Consider the following 25,281-nt stretch of genomic DNA (forward strand, 5'->3'; position numbering starts at 1 on the left):
AAAATAAAGTAATGCAAGGAGTATATTTCTCAAGGCTTTCTCCCAAAGTTCTAATAAATATCACATATGCATATGAACTCTTATCTATTATAAATCTATAGATATGTTTCTCTAGACCAAGAAAGGGACATTTGTATTTGAGGAGGTAAAACAACCAGAAGTTGCTATTGTTCGATTTTACAACATAAAAACTTGAATAAATCCTTTCATGGCTTAAAAGTTTTGTTTTAGGGCTTTACAGAAACTTAGAATTTTAATCAAAGCTTTCTAATATTTTACAGTGCTGCCAAGATAAACAGTAACAGTTGTGAGATTTATCTGCAGAACATGTGGTTAATGACCTTTAAGGCAATTTGCCTCATATGTCAACAAGAAAAAAAAAAAATGAGCTATAACTATGAAGATGAGTTGCTCTTGTTATTTTTGCCTACTTATGTAACTCAATATCTGGTATAATAGATGTAACATAAGGGCATAGAGGTGTTTTTAAGAACAGTTTTTCTCTTAAAAATGTCATTTTTGAAACTAATTATTAAGAAAATTCAATTTTTTTGGCATTTTGATCCAAAATATGTTAGCATTTCTCAAAGTAATTGGGTTGCATTTTTCTACAAATTGTGTATATTGGCTTATGTTAATTTTGGATGAACAAACTGTTACCATGAGATTGTGTTTAAAACAACTAGTGGGACTTGTGGAAATACTTTTCAACCACTAAAAACTTGCCTTCATATTACACATTTCTTTAAGCAACTCAAAGGAGTTCATAAAGCATTTTTTTTGTATTAGAAATGTCTTATAATATCTTACAAATAATTTTCATTCTCTCCTGTAAGGGATGATTATGAATAAAATGTTACAAACAAGAAAACTGGAATATTGATGGAATGATTCACTAGTAAAAGAACTAAACAGGTAGCAACAATTCTTACAGTAGGTTCTGTGTTTATGATCCATGGTTATCAACACAAGTAGGATAGCTTTGACAACTAGTTAACTTAGTTTGACAACTAAGTTAACAATAGTGTACTGCATGAAAAAAGAAGGGGTTCTGGTATTCCAGAGTGTTTAGTAGGATACTTCTAGGATTTATAGTCATACATGGCTGAGGTTAAGTAGTATCTACCACCTGTTTTACCTGAGGCAAACTGCCTTACTTCTCAGTTTATTGATATATGTAGAGGTACCAAATCATGTCAAATAACAAATGGAGACTATTAATAACTTTTGTAATGGAATAAGAGTTAACAATGGATCAAGACTTGCTGATCCCTACTCAAAACGGCAGAACCTGCCTGTCTTAAAAGAGATAATTTAAGTGAAGAGAAATTTTGACAGACTTCTTTGCAAGAAATCTCTGTTCCCTTCTGCTCTACATTTGAGACAGTACTTTGTAATTTTGCCTGATAACCTTAAGTTTTCTTGTTTTCATCTATTCTATACAATAAAATGGTTGTCTTCAATGTTACTAAAAATAGATAGCTAAAAACAAATTATAGCTGGAATTCTAGGAACTCAAAGAAATTTGGTTTGGCACTATAATGGGGTACAGGTCACGGAATTACAAGAGATAGTAATAGAGAAGTAAGCATAGACTAGAAAATGAAGAACTTTGAATGCCAAAATTAAGAGTTTGATGTTTGTTATGAAGACTATTGGAAGCCATCGGAGATTTTACGAAGAAATTTACAGGATCAGACTGACATTTTGGAAGGATGTTTCTTGCAGAAATGTGAAGAGCAGATACGAGGAAAATAACATTAGTGATAAAAGGACAAGTTAGGGGCCAACTGAAGGATTCCTGGTAATGCAGGATCTAATGACCCTGGAAGTGTGGCCATGGCTATGGGCATAAAAAGAAAGGGATAATTTTTTTTTATCAGTAAATCTGTGCTACAAGAAATCATAAAAGAAGTTCTTTAGTCTGAAGTAAAATGAGACTAGATAAAAACTCAGACTTATACCAAGGAATGAGAGCACTAGAAATGGTATCTATGCAGGTAAATAGAAAACATTTTCTTTCTGTTTCTCAATATCTTTAAAAGAAAATTTACTTTTAAAAATAAAATATAATAAAAATGAATTGTAGGAAATATAAAATAGAAAACAGTTGCTTTGGGTGGTGTTGCTTTTTAAAGAAAAATTGTATCTGTACAATTTCAGTGTAATCTTGAATTCCAACTTTTATTTAGTAATCAACAAATTTTCATTTGAAATTCTGAACAACAGTATGAGTAAATCTTGTTACTGTCTTATTCCTCTCTCTCTTTTATATGTTAAATATGTTTTATTTAAACTTGAAGTTGAAATCTTGGGCAATTCGTATATGAAGTGATGGGAATTATATTGTAATCAACATATTTGAGTTTGTGTTTCCTAACTGTGCTATTATGTTTACATGCAGAATATAAAGTGGAGAGCTTTCTAAGAAGGCATTCTAAGTAAATTTAACCTTGAAAAATGAATTATCTCTTTAAGTGTTTATAGCCTCTTATGAATATTTACGGAATTCACAGAAGAATTGCTAGAGAATGTGCTGGAAAATCTAGGGAAATATTGCTTTAAAAAATAATCTTAACATTAACATTGTCGATGTTATATTGATTTCCTTAGCAGAAGTTTTAAAAAGACAAATTGCCTGTACATGTTTTCCAGCATGTAATATTTGAAAAAAACCATTCCACTGGAAACAATGATAAATAAATTTTCTTATAATTCACGCTGGCCACAGCCATTAGTCTGGTTTCAATGTCATGAATATTGGTGCAAGGACCAGGCAGTAGATACAAAATCAAACCACAACAACTGCAGCAACAGGTGAAAGCAGGCATAGGACTCCAAAAATTGGATTCTTCCCTTAACATTTGATTTAGAACCATAGAATGCCACAGTTTGATATAACTGAGGACCAAAGAGATGAGTGCAGAAGGATAATTTCCTAGTTCCTCCTTCCCTGAACTTTCTGTTTTCCTAGTTACCTCCTGTGGGGGGGCCTCCACTGCCAATAGTGAAGTTACCAAAAATCTCAAATACAAACACTTATTTTTTTTAAGATCAAAAGCGTTGATCCAAATGTAATGTGGAAAAGATTGAAAAAGTATACCATCAAAATTATGTTTTCTTAACACTTCTGCAACCAATCTAAAAGCCCTGTTTGAATTTTGTTGTTGCTGTCGTTTACTCGGCACACCGATCTTCGTATTTCTCCATTGATGGGTTTGCGTGTAGTGTGAGGCATGGAAGTGCTGAAGGGCTTTTCTCAGTGTCCCTGCTCTACCTCCAGATTTCATCAGACCCTGAACACACATGCCTCACAGATCATGTCTCTCCAAACTCTTGCCCCCTCCCTCAGCAGTAGACTTTATTGCCTATTATTTGGTGCTAGGCTAATGCTGGGAACTGTAGTAATGCCCCGTTCTTCTGGTCTAGCCTTAGTGTTAGGCAGAATCTGTGCACCTGGGCCTTGGAAACAGGGCCCTCTCAGCATGTCTGCCTCTATCTCCTTGCAAACAAACCTCCTCTTGTTTCTGGCAACTCTAAGAACAATTATTATTGTTCTTTTTCCTTGACCTCCAATCTTTCTTGTGAGCATCCAGTGTAATCCCATGGAGAAGATTTTGCAAGTGACTGTGAATGGAGCTCCCAGTTATTCTAAATTGATATGCTAGCCCACATTTGGCCTTTAGAAATGTATTCACATTTTAGCTGATCACTTCTTCCCTGCTTTCATGGAAGCCACCTCTTCCTCCCTTACTGTACTAAAGATGAAACAGATCATACGCTCTATCCCTGCACAGAGGGGCTTGATATTCATGGGATTCAGTTCCCTTACCTGTTTTGCGACTTCAGTTCTATGATGAGTTTAAGAAAATATATATATATATCTTAGATTATATCTGGACTTTTCTTGTTGTTAGTATAGGGGCAACATTTTTTGTGTTTTTCTACATAGTTAAGCAGAAGTGGAACCTCCAGTTTTTTATTATTATCTAAAATAAAACATTCTTAAAACTTTCTTATAAAATTTTTAAATCAGAATATAATAGTCACAGAGAATTGAAAGAAAATGAGGAACAATAATGTCTTTGCCTACAGAAATTTCTCTGGATTTTTCCTCAAAGGACAAAGGCAAAAACATTATTGCCTTAGGCAAATACTCTGCTGGTAAGCTTTGAAAGATGGGTATGAGAAGTGTTTCCTCCATCTTCTCATACTCAGGCCTGCATAACTCAGGATCCTGATCACCCAGTATTGAGCAGTCAATAATTTTGTCTAAAAAAATCCTTAGACCAACAAAAACTGCAGTGGTTTGGCACTGGACTATGAGAATCTCTAAACTAGAGAGATTTTAGTTACGGTGTGGCTTTTGTGTAACATCAAGGTAGGCTTACTTGGGTAAACCAAACCATTAGAAGAGATACATGGGATGCACCTATGTGCCTTGAAGATCCAAAAGTTACTCCTATGAAGATGGCCAACAAAGTGGGGACAAGATCTTTGAAAGGTTCTAATTAAAACACATTTTCCCATATAGAGTATCCTACTAGGGACATCCTTTTCCTGCATCTCTTCTTTGCATGTGTAGAAATCTTCTTTTCAAATTGATTTATTCATTTAACAAATAATATTGAGTGCTTACCATGCTCTAGGCACCGCCCTGGGATGTTGGAATATATCAGAATACAAAAAAAAGTTTCTTACTTAGGATATGGAGTTTTCATTCTAGTAATGGGAGTCAGAATTAAACAATGCATGTAGAGGGAGTCAGAGCAAGATAGCTGAACAGAAGCCTCTAGCAATTATTCTCCCCACAGTAACACAATATTGAACAACTACTCACACTAAATGCCCCATGGAGGGAGCATTTAAACCAGCCCTGGCCAAAGGCAAATTGCCCATGCCAGCAGTCAGAAGTAGAGATCTGGCAAGCCCTACTGCCATGTGCTAAAGTGCTCTAGGTTCCCAAATAAACTTGAAAGCAGTCTAGGCTATGAGAACTGCAATTCCCAGGCAAGACGTGGTACTGTGCTGGACTCAGAGCCAGTGGAATTGGGACGCACAGTATCTAGTGAGCCACCAGCAAGCGAAGCCAAGGGACTGTTTGTGATACCCTTCCTCAACCTCAGGCAGTTGCGCTTGCAACTCCAAGAGAGAATGCTTCTTTCTCCTTGAAAAGGGGAGAGTGGAGAGTAAAGAGGATTTTGTTTGATAACTTGGAAACCAATTTAGCCACAATAGAATAGGGCAACAGGTAGTCCTCAGAGTCTCAACTCCAGGCCCCAGCTCCCAGACAGCATCTCTGGAACTTACCAGGGCCCAGAAGAACTCTCCACCCTGAAGGGAAGAACACAAGCCTTCCTTGGATTCCCCACTTGCTGATTGCAGAGCCCATGGACCTTGAGTAAACACAGGCAGCAAGACAGTGGTCACTGCCAGCCTCAGGCAAGACCCAGTGCTGTGTTGACTTCAGACCTGACCCAGCACAGGCCTAGTGGTGTTGGCCACAGAGGTGGTTGTGTCACCCCTCCTCCAGCTCCAGAGACCTCAGCACAGAGAATGAGACTCCCTTTGGAGGAAAGTCAAGGAAGAGAACAAGAGTCTCAGACTGCTAATTCAGGGAATTCTGTCAGCTCTTACTCAAGACCAACAAGGGAGTACTTCTAGAAGTCTCCAAGAACCACAGCATTACTGGGCTTAGGGTGCCCCCTAATATAGTGACCAAAAACTTAGAACACAGCACCCAAGTTTATTTGAATTCTTAGAAAGCCTTCCCAAGAAGGGCAGGTACAAACAAACCCAGACTGTGAAGGCTACAATAAATACCTAACTCTTTAGTGCCCAGAAACTGATAAACATCCACAAGTAACAAGACCATCCAGGAAATATGACCTCATCAAATGGACTAAATAAGGCACCAAGGACCAATCCTGGAGAGAGAGATATGTGATTTTCACATAGAGAATTCAAAATAGCTGTTTTGAGGAAGCTCAGCACAATTCAGAATAACACAGACAAGGAATTTAGAATCCTACAAGAGAAATTTAACAAAGAGATTGAAATAATTTTAAAAAGTCAAGCAGAATTTCTGGAGCTAAAAAAATGCAATTGACATATGGAAAAATGCAACAGAATCTCTTAACAGCAGAATTCATCAAACAAAAGAAAGCATTAGTGAGCAAATAGCAGGCTATTTGAAAATATATAGTCAGAAGAGACAAAATAAAAGAAAATTTAAAAAGTGTAACGTATGCCTACAAGATCTAGAAAATAGCCTCAAAGAGGCAAATCTAAGAGTTATTGGCCTTCAAAAGGAGGCAGAGAGAGAAAAAAGGGTAGAAAGTTTATTCAAGGGATAATAACAGAGAAATTCCCAAACCTAGACAAACATATTAATATTCAAATATAAGAAGGTTATAAAGCACCAAGTAGATTTAGCTCAAATAAGATTGCCTCAATACATTATATAGATTCCCAAAGGTCAAGGATAAATAAAGGATCCTAAAAGCATCAAGAGAAAAAAAAACAAATAACATACAAAGGAGCTCCACTTTGTCTGCCAGCAGACTTCTCAGTGGAAACCTTACAGGCCAGGAGAGAGTGGCATAACATATTTAAGTATTGAAGAAAAAAATTGTTTATCCTAGAAAGATATATCTGGTGAAAATATCCTTCAAAAATGAGGGAGAAATACATACTTTCCCATACAAAAGCTGAGGTACTTTAACAATACCAGACCTGTCCTACAAGAAATGCTAAAGAAATTTCCTCCATCTGAAAGAAAAGGATGTTAAGGAGAAATAAAAAGTCACTGCTAATAGTAAGTAAACAGAAACACAGAAAACACATAACACTATAATTGTGGCATGTAAACTATTCATATCTACAGTAGAGAGATTAAAAGATGAACCTATCAAAAATGACTTGAAAAACAACTTTTCAAGACATAGTATAATAAGATGTAAATAGAAACAACAAAAAGTTAAAAAGTTGTATGTGGGGTGGTGTAGAAATTTTATAAATTATCTCATTGTTAGTTTCCTTGCTTATGCAATCAGTGTTAGGTTGTCATCTGTTTAAGATAATGGGTTATAAGATAATATTTGCAAGCTTCATGGTAACCTCAAATTGAAAACCTGCAACAGATGCATAAAAAAGCAAGCAATGAAAACATACCACCAGAGAAAATCACCTTCAATAAAAGGAAGACAAGAAAGAAGGAAAAGAAGACCACAAAACAACTAGAAAACAAATAATAAAGTGGCAGGAGTAAGCCCTTACTTATCAATAAAAACATTGAATGTAAATGAACTAAACTCTCCAGTCATAAGAGATAAAGTGGCTTAATGGAAAAAAAAGAGCCAGTGATCTGTAGTCTACAAGAAATCCCTATCACCTATAAATACAAACAGAAAAAAAGCAGAAGTAGCTATGTTTATACCACACAAAATAGATTTGCATACAAAAACTATAAAAGGAGACAAAGAAGGTAATTATACAATGATAAAAGTGTCAATTCAGTGACAGAATATAACAATTGTAAATATACATGCACCCAACATTGGAGCACATAGATATATAAAGCAAATATTATTAGAGCTAACAAGAGATGTAGACCTTAATAAAGTAATAGTTGGAGACTTCAGCATTGGACTTTAGCATTGGACAGATCATCCAAACAGAAAATCAGCAAAGAAATATCAGACTTAATCTGTACTGTAGACCAAATGAACTTGATAGATATTCAACAGTGATAGTGATTCAATGTCTCCAGAATACATTTTCTCCTCCACACATGGATCATTCTCAAGGTAGACCATATGTAAGGCCACAAAACAAGTCTTTAAAATTTCAAAAAATTGAAATTATATCAAGTGTCTTATCTGACCACAATGGAATAAAAGAAGTCAATAACAAGAGAAACTTTGGAAACTATACAAACACATGGAAATTAAACAATATGTTCCTGAATGACCAGTGAGCCAATGAGGACATTAAAAAGAAAATTTTAAATTTCTTCACAAATGAAAATGGAAACACATTATACCAAAACATTTGGGATACAGCAAGAGCAGTAATAAGAGGAATGCTTATAACAATAAGTGCTTACATCGAAAATGTTTTTAAAAATTCAAATAAACAATGCATCTTAAAGAACTAGAAAACCAAGAGTGAACCAAACCCCAAATTAGCAGAAGAAAAGAGATAGTAAAGATCAGAGCAAGAATAAACAAAATCAAAACAAACAAACAAATAAGATACCAAGATCAACAAAACAAGAAGTTAGTTTTATGAAAAGGTAAACAAAACTGACAAACCTTTAGCCATAATAAATAAAACAAAAAGAGAGAACGGTCAAATAAAGTCAGAAATGAAAAAGGAGACATTACAACTGATACTGCAAAAATGTAAAGGATTATTAGAGGCTACCATGAGTAACTATTAATATATGACAATAAATTGGAAAATCTGTAAGAAATGGATAAATTCCTAGACCCATACAACTTACAATGATTGAGCCAGGAAAAAACCCAAAATCTGAATAGACCAATAACAAGTAATGAGATTAAAATCATATAAAAAGTCTCCCAGCAAAGAAAAGCCCAGGACCCAATGGCTTCACTGCTGAATTTGATCAAACATTTAAAGAACTAATACAAATTCTATTCAAACTATTTCAAAAATACAGAAGGAGGGAATTGTTCCAAACTCATTCTACAAGGCTAATATTACCATGATGCCCAAACCAGAAAAAGACACATTAAAAAGAAAAAAATGACAATATCCTTGGTGAACATTGATGCAAAAATTCTCCACAAAATGTTAGCAACCCAAATACAACAACACATTAAAAATAACATCAATAGAGGACATTACCAGGGTGGCTGAATAGGAACAGCTCCAGTCCACAGATTCCAGTGAGATCAATGCAGGTGAGTGATTCCTGCATTTCCAACTGAGGTACCTGGCTCATTTCATTGAGACTGGGTAGACAGTGGATACAGTCCAAAAAGGGCATGCTGAAGCAGGGTGTGGCATCATCTCACCCAGGAAATGCAAGCGGTTGGGGTAGGTACTCCCTCCCCTAGCCAAGGGAAGCTGTGAGGGACTATGCCATGAGGAATGGTGCACTCCAGCCCAGATACTATGCTTTTCCCACAGTCTTTGCAACCCACAGACCAGGAGATTCCTTTGGGTGCCTATGCCACCAGGGGCTGGGTTTCAAGCACAAAACTAGGCAGACGCTGAGCTAGCTGCAGGAGTTTTTTTTTTTCATACCCCAGTGGCACCTAGAACATTGAGACAGACCATTCACTTCCCTGGAATATGGGCTGAAGCCAGGGAGCAAGTGGTCTACCTCAGCAGATCGCACCCCTACAGAGCCCAGCAAACTAAGATCCACTGAAATTCTCACTGACAGCAGAGCAGTCTGAAGTCGACCTGGGACACTGGAGCTTGGTGAGAGGAAGGCACCCACCATTATTGAGGCTTGAGTAGGTGGTTTGCCCCTCACAGTGTAAACAAAGCCCCAGGAAATTCAAGCTGGAAGGAGCCCTCCACAACTCAGCAAAGCTGCTGTAGCCAGAAGATTCCTCCTCTCTGGGCAGCGGATCTCTGAAAGAAAGACAGCATCCCCAGTCAGGGGCTTATAGATAAAACCCCCATCTCCATGGGACAGAACAACTGGCGGAAGGGGTGGCTATGGGTGCAGCTTCAAGAAATTGAAACATTCCTGCCTCCTGGCTCTGAAGAGAGCAGCAGTTCTCCCAGCACAGTGCTCAAGCTCTACTAAGGGACCGACTCCCTCCTCAAGTGGGTCCCTGACCCCCTTGCCTCCTAATAGGGGGACACCTCCCAGCAGGAGTTGACAGACATCTCATACAGGAGAGCACCAGCTGGCATCTGGCAGGTGCCCTATGGGACAAAGCTTCCAGAGGAAGGAACAAGCAGCAAACTTTGCTGTTCTGCAGCCTCTGGTGGTGATACCCAGGCAAACAGGGCTGGAGTGGACCTCCAGCAAACTCTAACAAACCTGCAGCAGAGGGGCCTGTTAGAAGGAAAACTAACAAACCCAGGAAAAGCATCGACATCAACAAAAAAGGACATCCATGCAAAAACTCCATCTGAAGGTCACCAACATCAAAGACCAAAGGTAGAGAAATCCACAAGGATGGGGAGAAACCAGCACAAAAAGGCTGACAAATCCAAAAACCAGAATGCTGCTTCTCCTCCAAAGGATCACAACTCCTCATCAGCAAGGGAACAAAACTGGACAAAGAATGAGTTTGACCAATTGACAGAAGTAGGCTTCAGAAGATGGGTTATAACAAACTTCTTTTAGGTAAAGGAGCATATTCTAACCCAATTTAAGGAAGCTAAGAACCTTGGAAAAAAGTTAGAAGAATTGCTAACTAGAATAACCAGATTAGAGAAGAATAGAAACGACCTGATGGAGCTGAAAAACACAGCATGAGAACTTTGTGAAGCATACACAAGTATCAACAGCCAAATCAATCAAGCAGAAGAAGGATATCAGAGATTGAAGATCAACTTAATGAAATAAAGCATGAAGAAAAGATTAGAGAAAAAAGAATGAAAAAGAACAAACAAATCCTCCAAGAAATATAGGATTATGTGAAACGAACAAATCTACATTTGATAGATGTACCGGAAAGTGATGGGGAGAATGGAACCAAGTTGGAAAACACTCTTTAGGATATTATCCAGGAGAACTTCCCCAACCTAGCAAGGCAGGCCAACATTCAAATTCAGGAAATAATGAGAACACCACAAAGATACTCCTAAAGAAGAGCAACCCTAAGACACATAATCATCAGATTCCCCAAGGTTGAATGAAGAAAAAAATGTGAATAGCAGCCAGAGAAAAACTTGCTCAAAACCACACAACTACATGGAAACTGAGCAACCTGCTTCTGAATAACTACTGGGTAAATAATGAAATTAAGGCAGAAATAAAGATGTTCTTTGAAACCAATGACAACATAGACACAACATAGCAGAAACTCTGTGACACAGCTAAAGCAGGGTTTACAGAGAAATTTATAGCACTAAGTGCCCAGAAGAGAAAGCAAGAAAGTTCTAAAATAGATGCCCTAACATTCACAATTAAATGAACTAGAGAAGCAAGAGCAAACAAATTCAAAAGCTAGCAGAAGACAAGAAATAACTAAGATCAGAGCAGAACTGAAGGAGTTAGAGACACAAAAAACCCTTCAGAATATCAAACAGGAACTGTTTTTTTGAAAAGATCAACAAAATGGATAGATCACTAGCCAGACTAATAAAGAAGAAAATAATCAAATAGACACAATAAAAACTGACAAAGGATCACCACTGATCCCACAAAAATACAAACTACCATCAGAGATACTGTAAACACCTATATGCAAATAAACTAGAAAATATAGAAGAAATGGATAAATTCCTGGACACATATACACTCCCAAGTCTAAAATAAGAAGAAGTCAAATCCCTGAATAGACCAATAATAAGTCCTGTTATTAAGGGAGTAATAATAGCCTACCAAACAAAATAAGTCTAGGACCAGATGGATGCACAGCCGAATTCTACCAGAAGTACAAAGAGGAGCTGATACATTCCTTCTGAAACTATTCCAAACAATACATAAAGAAGGTATCCTCCCAAACTCATTTTATGAGGCCAGCATCATCCTGATACCAAAACCTGTCAGAGACACAACAAAAAAAGAAAATTTCAGGCCAATATCCTGGATGAACATCAATGTGAAAATTCTTAATAAAATACTGGCAAATCAAATCAAGCAGCACATCAAAAAGCTTATCTACCATGATCAAGTTGGCTTCATCCCTGGGATGCAAGGCTGACTCAACATATGCAAATTAATAAATGCAATCTATCACATAAACAGAATCAATGAAAAAAACCACATGATTATCTCAACAGATGCAGAAAAGGCCTTTGATAAAATTCAACACATCTTCATGCTAACAACTCTCAATAACTTGGTATTCATGGAATGTATCTCAAAATAATATAAGCTATTTATTACAAACCCACAGCCAATATCATACTGGATGGGCAAAAACTGAAAGCATTCCCTTTGAAAACCAGCATAAGATAAGGATGGCCTCTTTCACCACTCCTATTCAACATAGTATTGGAAGTTCTGGCCAGGGCAATCAGGCAAGAGAAAGAAATAAAGGGTATTCGAATAGGAAGAGAGAAAGTCAAATTGTCTCTGTTTGCAGATGGCATGATTGTATACTTAGAAAACACCAGGCTGGATGCAGTGGCTCATGCCTATAATCCCAGCACTTTGGGAGGCTGAGGTGGATGGATCACAAGATGAGGAGTTTTGAGACCAGCCTGACCAATGCGGTGAAATCCCATCTCTACTAAAAATACAAAAATTAGGCTGGAATGATGGCATGCACCTGTAATCACAGCTACTCAGGAGGTTGAGGCAGGAGAATCACTTGAACCTGACAGGTGGAGGTTGCAGTGAGCCACGATTGTGCCACTGCACTCCAGCCTGGGCGACACAGCGAAACTCTGTCTTAAAAAACAAACAAACGAACAATGACAAAAATCATCTCAGCCCAAAATCTCCTTAAGCTGATAAGTAACTTTAGCAAAGTCTCGGGATACAAAATCACGTCAAAAATTACAAGCATTCCTATACATCAGTAATAGACAAACAGAGAGTGAACTCCCATTCACAATTGCTACAAAGAGAATTAAATACCTAGGAATACAACATACAAGTGATGGGAAGGACCTCTTCAAGGAAAACTACAAACCACCGCTCAAGGAAATAAGAAAGGACACAAACAAATGGAAAAACATTCCATGCTCATGGATAGGAAGAATCAATATCATGAAAATGGCCATATTGCCCAAAGTTATTTATAGATTCAATGCTATTCCCATCAAACTACCATTGACTTTCTTCACAAAATTAGAAAAAACTACTATACATTTCATATGGAACCTAAAAAGAGCCTACATAGCCAAGAGAATCCTCAGCAAAAAGAAATATAACTGGAGGCAATCACTTGACTTCAAACTCTACTACAAGGCTACAGTAACCAAAACAGCATGGAACTGGTACCAAAACAGAGATATAAACCAATGGAACAGAATAGAGGCCTCAGAAATAACACTACTACACATCTACTATCATGTAATCTTTGAGAAATCTGACAAAAACAAGCAATGGGGAAAGGATTCCCTATTTATTAAATGGTGTTGGGAAAACCAGCTAGCCAAATGCAGAAAACTGAAACTGGACCCCTTCCTTACACCTTATACAAAAATTAACTCAAGATGGATTAAAGACTTAAACATAAACCCTAAAACCATAAAAACTCTGGAAGAAAGCCTAGGCAATACCATTGAGGACATAGGCATGGGCAAAGACTTGCTGACTAAAACACTAAAAGCAAAGGCAGCAAAAGCCAAAATTGACAAATGGGATCTAATTAAACGAAAAAGCTTCTGCACAGCAAAAGGAACTACTGTGAGAGTGAACAGACAACCTACAGAATGGGAGAAAATTTTTGCAATTTATCCATCTGACAAGTGCTAATATCCAGAATCTGCAAGGAATTTAAACAAATTTACCAGAAAAAAAATAATCCCATCAAAAAGTGGGTGAGGGGTATGAAAAGACACTTCTCAAAAGGAGACATTTATGCAGCCAACAAACATATCAAAAAAACTCTCATCATCACTAGTCATTAGAGAAATGCAAATCGAAACCACAATGAGATACCATCTTGTACAAGTTAGAATGGCATTCATTAAAAAGGCCAGGAAACAGCAGATGCTGGAGAGGATGTGGAGAAATAGGAATGTTTTTACACTGTTGGTGAGAGTGTAAATTAGTTCAACCATTGTGGAAGACAGTCTGGCAATTCCCCAAGGACCTAGAAATAGAAATACCATTTGACCCAGCAATCCCATTACTGGGTATATACCCAAAGGATTATAAATTATTCTACTATAAAGATACATGCACATGTATGCTTACTGCAGCACGATTCACAATAGCAAAGACTTGGAACCAACCCAAATGCCCATCAACTATAGACTGGATAAAGAAAATGTGGCATATATATGCCATGGAATACCATGCAGCCATAAAAAAGGATAAGTTCGTGTGTTTTGCAGGAACACTGATGAAGCTGGAAACCATCATTCTCAGTAAACTAACACAAGAACAGAAAACACCACATGTTCTCACTCATAAGTGGGAGTTGAACAATGAGAACACATGGACACAAGGAGGGGAACATCACACACCAGGGCTTGTTGGGGAGTGGGGGGCTATGGGAGGGATAGCATTAGGAGAAATACCTAATGTGGATGATGGGTTGATGGGTGCAGCAAAACACCATGGCACATGTATAACTATGAAACAAACCTGCATGTTTTGCACATGTACCCTAGAACTTAAAGTATAATAAAAAAATATAAGATTATAGATCAAAAGTGACACATTGTGTACAAATCTATATGGCATAAGTCCTGCAGACAAGAAGGATGATGTTGAAAGTCAATCTTAACTAAATGTTAGTGTTGTAAGGTTCAGGATAAGAAGAATAAGAAAATAATAAGAAATATAATCTTATGGACATATGACAAAATATGGATGAAAAATACTTTTAGACATAAGGTAAGATCTGGTCTACCCAATAAGGAAAATAATAGTAAATATTCAATCAGTTCCTTTTCTGCTGCTAATCTTAAAGCTATTTTTTAAGGAAGAAACTATTTATTAAGGGGAACTGAACATATACTTTAAAAATTACATGCTACATGATATAATTAAATGTAACTCTACTCAACAGTACTTGTGAGTAATATACAACTGTAAGTTTATACCCCTCAGCAAGAAAATGTCTATAAGAAATGTTTGGCCAGAATTGTCAACTGTTGTTAAAATGTAACTTCAGTCTTGGCCCTTCCTATTTTGTACAAGACTCATTAATTCCAGATATCAATGCTGGTATGCTTATAGTAATGAGTTCTATAATTTTTCAATTATAGATTTTTTCTGGCTGTAAGCCACATAAGTTTATCTCTTGTGTTTCTACTGTTCTGTGTCTGTTTATAAAATTCTATTTGTTATTCTGAAAGTTGATGTTATGCATGAAGTATAGAAGACATAAAAAAAATAACATTCAGCATGACTAAGTGGGATTTATCCAAGGGATGTAAGGACAGTTAAACATGCACCAATCAATCAATGTGATACATTACATCCATAGAATAAAGTACAAAAAGGTATGCTGAAAAAGCATTTGATAAAATTCAACATACCATCATGATAAAAACCCTAAAAATCTATTGATAGAAGGACTTTACTTCAAAACAATACAAGCTATAAATCACAGACCCACAACTAGTATACAGAACAGGAAAGAGCTGAAAGCCTTTTCTCTAAGATCTGGAACAAGACAAAGATGCCCACTTTCACATCACTGTTACTCAGCATAGTACTGGAAGTCTTAACTAGAGCAATCGCACAAGAAAATAAATAAAGGACATCCAATTGGAAAGAGAGAAGTCAAAGTATCCTTCTTCGCAGATGACACAATCTTATATTTGGAAAAACCTAAAGACTCCACCAAAGAAATTATTAACACTGATCAACAAAGTTGGTAAATTTTCAGGAAACCAAAGCAACATACAAAGAGCGGTAGCATTTCTGTATGCCAACAGTGAACAACCTAAAAAGGAAATCAAGAAAGTAACCCCATTTACAATAGCTACAAATAAAATTAGACACCTAGGAACAAATTTAACCAAAGTAGTGTAAGATGTTTACAATGAAAACTATAAAACATTGATGCAAGAAATTAAAGAGGACATTAAAAAATGGAAAGATATTCCATGTTTATGGATTGGAAGAATCAATATCGTTAATGTCTTCATAGTACCCAAAGCAATCTACAGATTCAATGCAATCCCAGTAAAAATACCAATGACATTTTCCACAGGAATAGAAAAAATAGTCCTAAACTGTTTTGGAACCACAAAAGATACAGGATAGCCAAAGGCATCCTGAGCAAAAGGAACAACAGTGTAGGAATCATATTACCAGACTTCAAATTATACTGCATAGCTTTAATAGCCAAAACAGCATGGTACAGGCAGAAAAAAACATACATATAAATTAATGGAACAGAATAGAGAACCCAGAAATAAATTCATATATCTACAGTGAACTCATTTTCAACAAAGGTGTCAGGAACATACATTGGGAAAAGAACATTCAATAAATGGTGTAGAGAAAAGTGGATATCCATATGCAGAATGAAACTAGACCCCTATCTCCTCTATATACAAAAATTAAATCAAAATGAATTATATACTTAAATCTAAGACCTAAAGCTATAAAACTACTAAAAGAAAATGTTGGGGAAACTTTTTAGGAAATTTTAATGAACAAAGATTTATTAGTTAATATCCCCAAAGCACAGGTAACCAAAGCAAAAATGGATAAATGGGGCTGCATCAAGTTAAAAAGCTTCTATACAGCAAAGGAAACTATTAGCAAAGTGAAGAAACAACCCATAGAATAGGAGAAAATTTTGCAAACTATCCATCTGATAAGGAATTAATAAGCAAAGTATACAAGAAGCTCACACAACTCAATAGGAAGAGATCTAATAATCCAATTTAAGATTGTTAAAATAACTGAATAGACATTTTTCAAAAGAAGACACACAAATGGCAAACAAACATATGGAAAGGTGTTCAACTTCACTGATCATCAGAGAACTGTCAATTAAAACTACAATGAGGTATCATCTTACCCCAGCAAAATGTGCTTTTATCCAAAAGTCATGTAATAACAAATGCCAGTGAGGATGTGGAGAAAAGGGAATTCTCATACACTGTTAGTGGGAATGCAAATTAGTACAGCCAAGATGGAGAACAGTATAGAGCTTTCTCAAAATCTAAAAATAGAGCTATCGCATGACATAGCAATCCCACTACTGGCTCTTTAGTCAAAGGAAATGAAGTCCATATATATGTCAAAGAGATATTTGTACTCTCATGTTTATTGCAGTACTAATCATAATAGCAAAGATTTGTAAGCAACCTAAGTGTTCATCAACAGATGAACGGATAAAGAAAATGTGGTACATATATACAATGAAGTACTATTCAGCCATAAAAAAGAATGATATCCTGTTGTTCGCAACCACATGGGTGCTCATTGCACTAAGTTAAATAAGGCAAGTACAGAAAGACAAATTTCACATATTTTCACTCATTTGTGGGATCCAAAAATTAGAACAATTGAACTGATGGAGATTGAGGGTAGAATGATTGCTACCCAGAGGCTGGAAAGGGTAGTAAAGGGAGTGGGAGTGGGAATGGTTAAAGAGTATAAAAATAGATAGCATGAATAAGATCTAGTATTTTATAGCACAACAGTGTAACCACAGTCAACAATAATTTATTATACATTTAAAAATAAGTAAGCATGGCCAAGCGCAATGGCTCATGCCTGTAATCCCAGCACTTTGGGAGGCCAAGGTGGGTGGATCACCTGAGGTCAGGAGTTTGAGACCAGCCTGGCCAACATGGCAAAACCCTGCCTCTACTAAAAAAATACAAAAATTAGCCAGGCATGGTGGTGTGTGCCTGTAGTGACAGGTACTTGGGAGACTGAGGCAGAAGAATCACTTGAACCCAGGAGGCGGAGGTTGCAGTGAAACAAGACGGTGCCACTGTACTCCAGCCTGGGCAAGAGAGTGAGACTCCATCTCAAAATTAATTAATTAGTTAATCAATTAATTTTTAAAAACTAAAAGTATAATTGGAATATTTATAACACAAAGAAATGATAAATGTTTGAGATGATAGATACTCCATTTACCCTGATGTGATTTGTACACATTGTATGCCTTTATCAAAATATCTCATGTACTCCATAAATATATGCACCTACTATGCACTCACAATTTGAAAAAACTAATATATATGACTAAAAGGTAAATGGTATAATATGAAGAAAGTAGTGCTATAAAAATGAACAAGTCAGGGTAGCTGAAAGTGTTTGGAGTGGTAAGTTTTAAGTAAGTAATCAGTGTCGACTTTTGTGCAAATGTGTCATTTGAACAGACTTGGAAGAGGTAAGGGAACTAGCCATGCAGATAACTGGGAAAAGAATATTTCTGGCAAAGGGAACAGGCGGCAGAAAGACCCAGGGTGGGAATGTGCCCAATATGTTATAAGAACATAGGAAGGCCAGCAAAAGAAGAGTAGTAGGAGTATATGTAGAGATGTGACAGATGAAATAAATGCAAGTAGCATGGCTTATCTGGACATGTTGTTTCTAATCCCTGTGTTAAATCCCCCCTTTGTTGGTGAATGATTCTTTTCTTTTTCTAGCTGGCTTTTTAAATACAGAAGATACCTATGATGTTCACACTGGAAGTCACTAGACAGAGAGTGATTCAAAGAAACATAATTCTGTCCCAGATTCATAATACTGCAGTTAACAGAACAATTGTTACCAGGTATTGCAGCAGGTCACCATCTAGAAACTTTGAAATAAAAGCAGGTCAGAGAATTTGCTTGCTATCTGTGTAAAAACACATTAAGATCAGAAACAAATAGAGAAATAGAGATGATAAATAGCAAAATGACCAAGAGAATCAGTCTTTTTAGTCATCACCAAGAAATAATTTTCTATTAACATAAATTATTTCTATATAATCTATTTTGAAATACTGCATTTGATATACTCTTATTCACTGTTACCAAAGATAGAGGAACAGAAATTCTCCTACCATGTAATTAGGAACATAAATAGGTCACAACTCCACTGGAGGACAATTGGAAATACATCAGCAGCTCTCTTAACTGGTCTCTTCTTAAACAGCTTTCTAGATTAACCAGAACTCATTCCCTGTACAAAGCACCAAGTACTCTCTGCCTGCACAACACTTGAAGCTAGGAGGCTTCTTCCAAGTTCACCTAAGCACTGCTGCTTTCTCAATGATTAGTGACTAAAGGGATTTATCTACCAAGAGTCAGTTTTGCATTTCAGTTGTATCTTTAATTATAATGCTTATATAGTAAAATATTATCCAGTATGATGAGATTAAAAGTGATTTGTTTTTTCAATGGTAATTAAGTGCTTTGAAAACACTCAATGAATATGCATTTCAAAAGAAAAAGAAAGAAAGCTGTCAGATGTGGATGAGTCAAATTCAAAACAAAACTGTAAAAATCTTGAATTTCAAGTGCTTTAAGTTCTCTCTCCATTTTAAACAAATTGAAACTAGGATCAGGAATTATTTATTCATTCTACTTGTAATTTATGAAAGGTAGATGATTTAGGACGCCAAGCAGTAGAATTTACTAATAACAAAAACAAATAAAACATTGGCCCAACATAAAAATATTGGCAAGTGAAGGCATATAAAGCAAATAAAATATATGAGGTATATATCATTTAAAAAGATCTCCTCTTTGGGAGGCCGAGGTGGGTGGATCACGAGGTCAAGAGATCGAGACCATCCTGGTCAACATGGTGAAACCTCGTCTCTACTAAAAATACAAAAAATTAGCTGGGCACTGTGGAGCATGCCTGTAATCCCAGCTACTCAGGAGGCTGAGGCAGGAGAATTGCCTGAACCCAGGAGGCGGAGGTTGCGGTGAGCCGAGATCATGCCATTGCACTCCAGTCTGGGTAACAAGAGCGAAACTCCGTCTCAAAAAAAAAAAAAAAAAAAAAAAGATCTCCTGCTTTAAACAACTTCTTTAACCTATGACTCATATTGGGTGAGAGGGCTTCTAATGTATATGGCAAAAACCTTTAAACAATATGATCACGTTTCCAACTTAATAATGAAAAGAATCAGACAAATTCAAATTGAAGGATATTCTACAAATTAGCTAACTGGTACTTGTCAAAATTATCAAGGTCATGAAAAACAATTTGAAAAAGATTAAGAAGACATGACTACTAAATGCAACATGCTTTTATGGATTGGATTCTTGACAGACAAAAAAGACATTAGTCTTCTAACACTACTAGTTGTAGCTCAATTAAGAGTATTTATCAGTGTTAATTTCCTAGTACTGATAAATGTACTACAGGTAAGATGTTAATCATTAGGGGAAACTGGACGTAGCATATAGAGAAACTGTCTGCACTATCTCTGCAACTCTTCTCTAAATCTAAATGTATTTCAAAATAAAATTAAACATGTATATATATAAAATATATATGTGTGTGTGTATATATATGAATAATACCCTTTACCCAGTTTCAGAAACTCTGCAACTGATAATTTATACTAAAAAAATAAAGATATGTGCAAAAATTTAGCCACAAGTTAATTGGAAATAAAGGTACAAAATAGGTTATTTTTTTCTGTTAAGAATCCAATCCATAAATTCATTAAGCATTACAATCAGTGAAATATTCCATAGTTACTACAATGATATTCTAGATGTATAACAATATGGAAAAAATATTGAATTGATAACATACTATTAAGTAAATATACATATGTTTGAAAATAGTCCATAGTGTATGAATTCATTTGTTTGAGTATACAGACACTCCCACAGAAAATACACACATATACTCACACAAACATTCACAGAAAAATTTTTGCAAGACCAAAGACCTTATAGTAATAGTAATCACTGCTAGACTTGGGAATCATTGTCGCTTCATTTTACCCAATTATTTATTAAGTATTAAATTGTGTTTAATACTAATTTAACTGTTTCCATTGAAATAGAACTTCAAATATGTTTTTCTTTCTTTCTTTCTTTTTTGATATGCTCAGAGGTGGAACTTTCCATCTCTCTTTATCCCTATTTCTTTCTTCCTCCTCTCTCTCTTGCTCTCTCCTCCCCTTCTTCCTCCTCCCTCTTTCTTCTTTCCCTCTTCCCTTTCCCAACCTTTTCCTTCCTTCTTTCCTTCCTTCATTTTTCAGGAGAAACTACTAGTACTATCCATATTTTTGAGACTGCTTGAAGGAAACATATTTGCATAAGATTAGTGGCTTCCTGAGATATGTCAAAGCATAGGAGCTTAAACCACGTTTCCCCCAAAACTCAAGATTCTTAAAATTTGTTAGATTAGGATAACCCCAACAGAGATTCAGTGACAATGAAAGGCAAAGAAGCCACAGAAATTTGGTTACCATGAGGGCCGAAAAAAGTAAGTCCAAGCCACATGACTGTTGGGAGAAGAGTGGTTCTGCATAGGTGAGGCGGCCCAGGCCTATCCCAGTCTTTCCATGAGCAGCCTTATGTCTTCCCGAAGTAACTATGTGCACAAATCTAAAGAGCTAGAATATTGGGACTTCAGGAGAATTTCATCATGGAAGCCCATTGTCCTCAGAGTTTACTGAGGAGGGTGTTAGTGAGAAAGGTTATCCTTCTCGAAATCTTGAAGAATCACTGGCAGTGATCTGCAGTGGTTGATACAAAAGCTATTGGATTTTAAAGTTCATCATCATAGGCCTCATCCTACAGCACATTGCTAAAACTTATTAAACTTATTTAATAATACTTGCTAAAGGACAGTAAGGAAGACTTTATTCAAGACAATCATAATAGGTATAGAGACCACTGCAATGGAGTCTTGTAGTGAAAGAGAGAAATTGGGCACAACTCTGAGTACAGCACTGGCAAGTGGGAGTTTATAGCCAAGGAGCAAGGTGGTAATCAGTTGACAGAAAATTATCAAGAGGAAACATCAGGGCTTAAAGGATTCTGGCTAAGCTGACCTAATAGGATTCTAGCTGAAGACAGGCTGAAGTGATCAAATGCCACTTAGGGAATACTGAAGGATGAGGAACCCAATCAGATATTGAGGATAATCAGATATTGGGTGGGGAGGGGTTCTTGTTAAACTGACTTAGTTGGGTTATTTGCTAAAACTAGATTTTATAAGGAAGTACATGGATGATATTGGAGAAGGTAGTGGTTTTTAAGAGCAACCAACATCTGCTGGCAGTTGCAAAGTCCTCCAGCTCAAGATGTAGGATTGCCAGATTTAGCAAACTAAAATACAAAATGCTCAGTTAAATCTGAATTTTAAATTATGAATTTTTTTTAGTGTAAGTATGTCTCAAACTTTGCACGGGACATACTTATACTAAAAAATTATTTGTTGTTTATCTGAAATTCATGCTTAACTGGGCATCCTTTTTCTGGCAACTCTATCAGGTGATGAACCCAAATTCACACTTTAGTAGGGTAATTATATATTACTTCTCATTTTTCTAACATAAAATATTACTAAAGAAAATACTGTAATAGAAAAAATCTGCATTGGAGTTCATGGTGTATTTAATGCCTTGGCAAGTAGATAGTACAAAAAAGAGAAAAAATAGCAGATGGCGGCTGTTTATAAGAGGGGTCCTATTACTCTTGAGCTAGGAGTCACTGAATATTAGATTTAAAGGAGAACTTTAACCATAGGAATTGTTTGGGGCATTTTAATTACGTGAAAAATAAAAGCAGCAGAGCTAGCAACAAGACAAAAATAAGCCCAGCCCTTGGAATACAAAAGGAAGGTTAGGTGAGTATCAGGGAGAGAGATTGGATTTCTTGTTCTCCTACTAATATAAATTGGTAAAGTCAAATATAATCTTGGAAATGCTATTCACTGCTGGGGGCAGTTATTTACACCCAAGCTGTAAGTCAGGACACCTCCAATTACATCTACAATGATCATTTGGGAAATAAAGAATTAGAATTATTAAGAAATTAAAGAAATAAGCTAAACTTTGGAAGGCAGGAATTCAGGTAAGAAAAAATCAGATAGGTAACTAATGTCAGGGTAAGCAAACATGGAATCCAGAAAACTGTGTCTTAATCAACATCCCTTCCACAAGAACTCAGAAAAGCTTAATTACAAGGCTGGAAGTACTTGATTTCTTAACATTTCCTGCCAGAGGGAGATTGTGACTAAACTCTAGTCTCCCTGGGGCTACAAGTGACTACAGGGACGTCATCATAGTTAGCCTTGTGTTCCAAATGTGTAGGCTTTTAATATCATTTAAATCATTCAAACTGTGTGGGAAGAATTGATAGTACAACTGAGTTCTAACATAAGATAGAGGTTAAACAAAGTTATTCAACTTTCTTCAGCAACAAAGAATACTAATCCACTTTGTAGCCATGATTTCATTTGTAATACAGTGAATAAGCACTTAATAAATGCTTTTTGATGGGAATTGGAATGTAATGAATGGTAATAGAAGGACCATGAAGAGTCCTGAAGGGAAAATTTATTGCCACCTCTGTGAAGACCAACATGACAGGAAAAGCCAGCTGGGCAAATATTTGACATATTGTGCTTGTCTCTATCTGTCCTTGCCCCTAAAGGTTTTAAAAGAGCTTAGCTGGGCAAATATGTTCTTGCTTGGTGGTCCAGCATGAACATACTTAAGGACAATGAGTTATTCCTTTCTAGTTGTGCTGTGTTTTCTTCAACAAGTGTTTAGTTCCTTCTGCAACACGTAAATCAAATTAAGCAATTATTAAGTCTTTACCTTGCATTCTATCTCCAAATATATCTTATGTATTTGTTCCCCAGTACATATTTGCTAGGGAATGTTAAAGAGACTTTAATCTACTATCAAATTATAGAAATTAATTCATTCAAGCATTTCTCAGGGCCTACTATGTGCAAAGATTTTCTTGATGATAAAATAATTTTTTTTGATAGAACTAAGTAATCCCTCTGCTGGGCTAATATCTAAGAATGTTCATGAACATTATCAATAATAGCAAAACTGAAAGCTGTCTGGCAGGAGACCCTCGGGCCCCCCTCTCACCCCACCCAGGTCCCAGCCACATAGAAAGTACTCGGCTTCTCCACTTAAAAGGCCCCTCTTCCTTTTCTGCCCAGCAACAGGCCTGGCCCATCAGCTCTCCAGCAGCTTCCCACCCAACTAACTCCTGCCCAGCAAACTTCCCGTGCGACATCCCACCTACCCAATCGCCACCCGACACGCCAGCTTTCCCACTCCCCCAGTCACTCTACCTCTATAAAAGCCACAGAACAAAGAAAGCCAGCACGAGACTGCTGACTCTTCCCCCATTACGAGTCCAGTCCGCCCGGAGACTCTCCAATAAAGCCTGAACTCCTCTTTCATCTGGTCTAATTTGGTTGCGCCTTGGGGTCCAAGTTATGAGGGTCCGGGCAGGTCAGACAAGTGGTGCCGAAACCTGGGAGGGGGTTGGCCGGTCCGGTGCCTGGCCCTCGCGGCCCAGGCCACGGCCTCCCCCTCAATCTCGGTCTGCCTGCCTCACCGCCTCCAGACTCCGGACAAGGTAAGATTTTGCCTGCCTTATTTTCCTTTCTCCCTAGTGGCCGTGGTGATTAACCCTCCGGTGCCTTCCGGACTCCTCGCCCTAGACTCAGCCGAGCTGAGGCAGTCCTCCGGCTCCTGGAGCCTCCGTGCGTAGGTAACAGACAGACGGGGACGCCTCTCTGACTGTTAACCTCACCAACCCTGAAACCTGTGGGGACTGCAATGAGTGGGGACACCCTCTCCTTGCCATCTCCCCATCCGGCACCGGCGGGCTCGTCACCCGGTCATGGGGAACACGGAGTCTAAAGTGGACCCAAACACCCCTTTAGGGTGCTTGCTTCTAAATTTTTCTAGACTGGGATACTCGCAAACCTTGCACAAGTAAAAGCTTGTATTCTTGTCCCAGGTTGCTTGGCCCCAATATAAGCTTGATAATCAGTCACATTGGCCCCCGACTGGCACTTTCAATTTCAACATACTTCAGGATCTCGATAATTTCTGCCGCCGCACTGGCAAAGACAATAAAAATCCCTATGTTCAGGCTTTGTTGAAAAGTCTCCGTTCCCATCCCAATCTTTGCTCCTCCTGCTCCACCCATCAAATTCTTCTAGCTCGCACCCCTCTCCGCACCTTTCGCTCCAGAGGCCACGCCTCCCCTGACCTCTCCGGCGACAGCCCATACCCCCACCCTCTCTGCGCCTTTCGCTCTGGAGGCCATGCCTCCCCTGACCTCTCCGGCGACGGCCTATGCCCCCACCCTCTCTGCGCCTTCCGCTCTGGAGGCCACGCCTCCCCTAACCTCTCCAGCGGCAGCCTATGCCCCACCCTCTCCGCGCCTTCTGCTTCGAAGGCCCCGCCTCCTCTTGCCTCCCCGGTAGCCGCCCATACCCACTCTCATCAACCCACAATCCTAGCCTCTCTTCGAGAAGTAGCAGGCACAGAAGGCTTAGTTCAGGTCCATGTCCCT

Source organism: Aotus nancymaae, unplaced genomic scaffold (assembly GCF_030222135.1).
Source record: "Aotus nancymaae isolate 86718 unplaced genomic scaffold, 86718_ANA_hifiasm-v0.15.2.pri h1tg000011l, whole genome shotgun sequence".
Lineage (NCBI taxonomy): Eukaryota > Metazoa > Chordata > Mammalia > Primates > Aotidae > Aotus > Aotus nancymaae.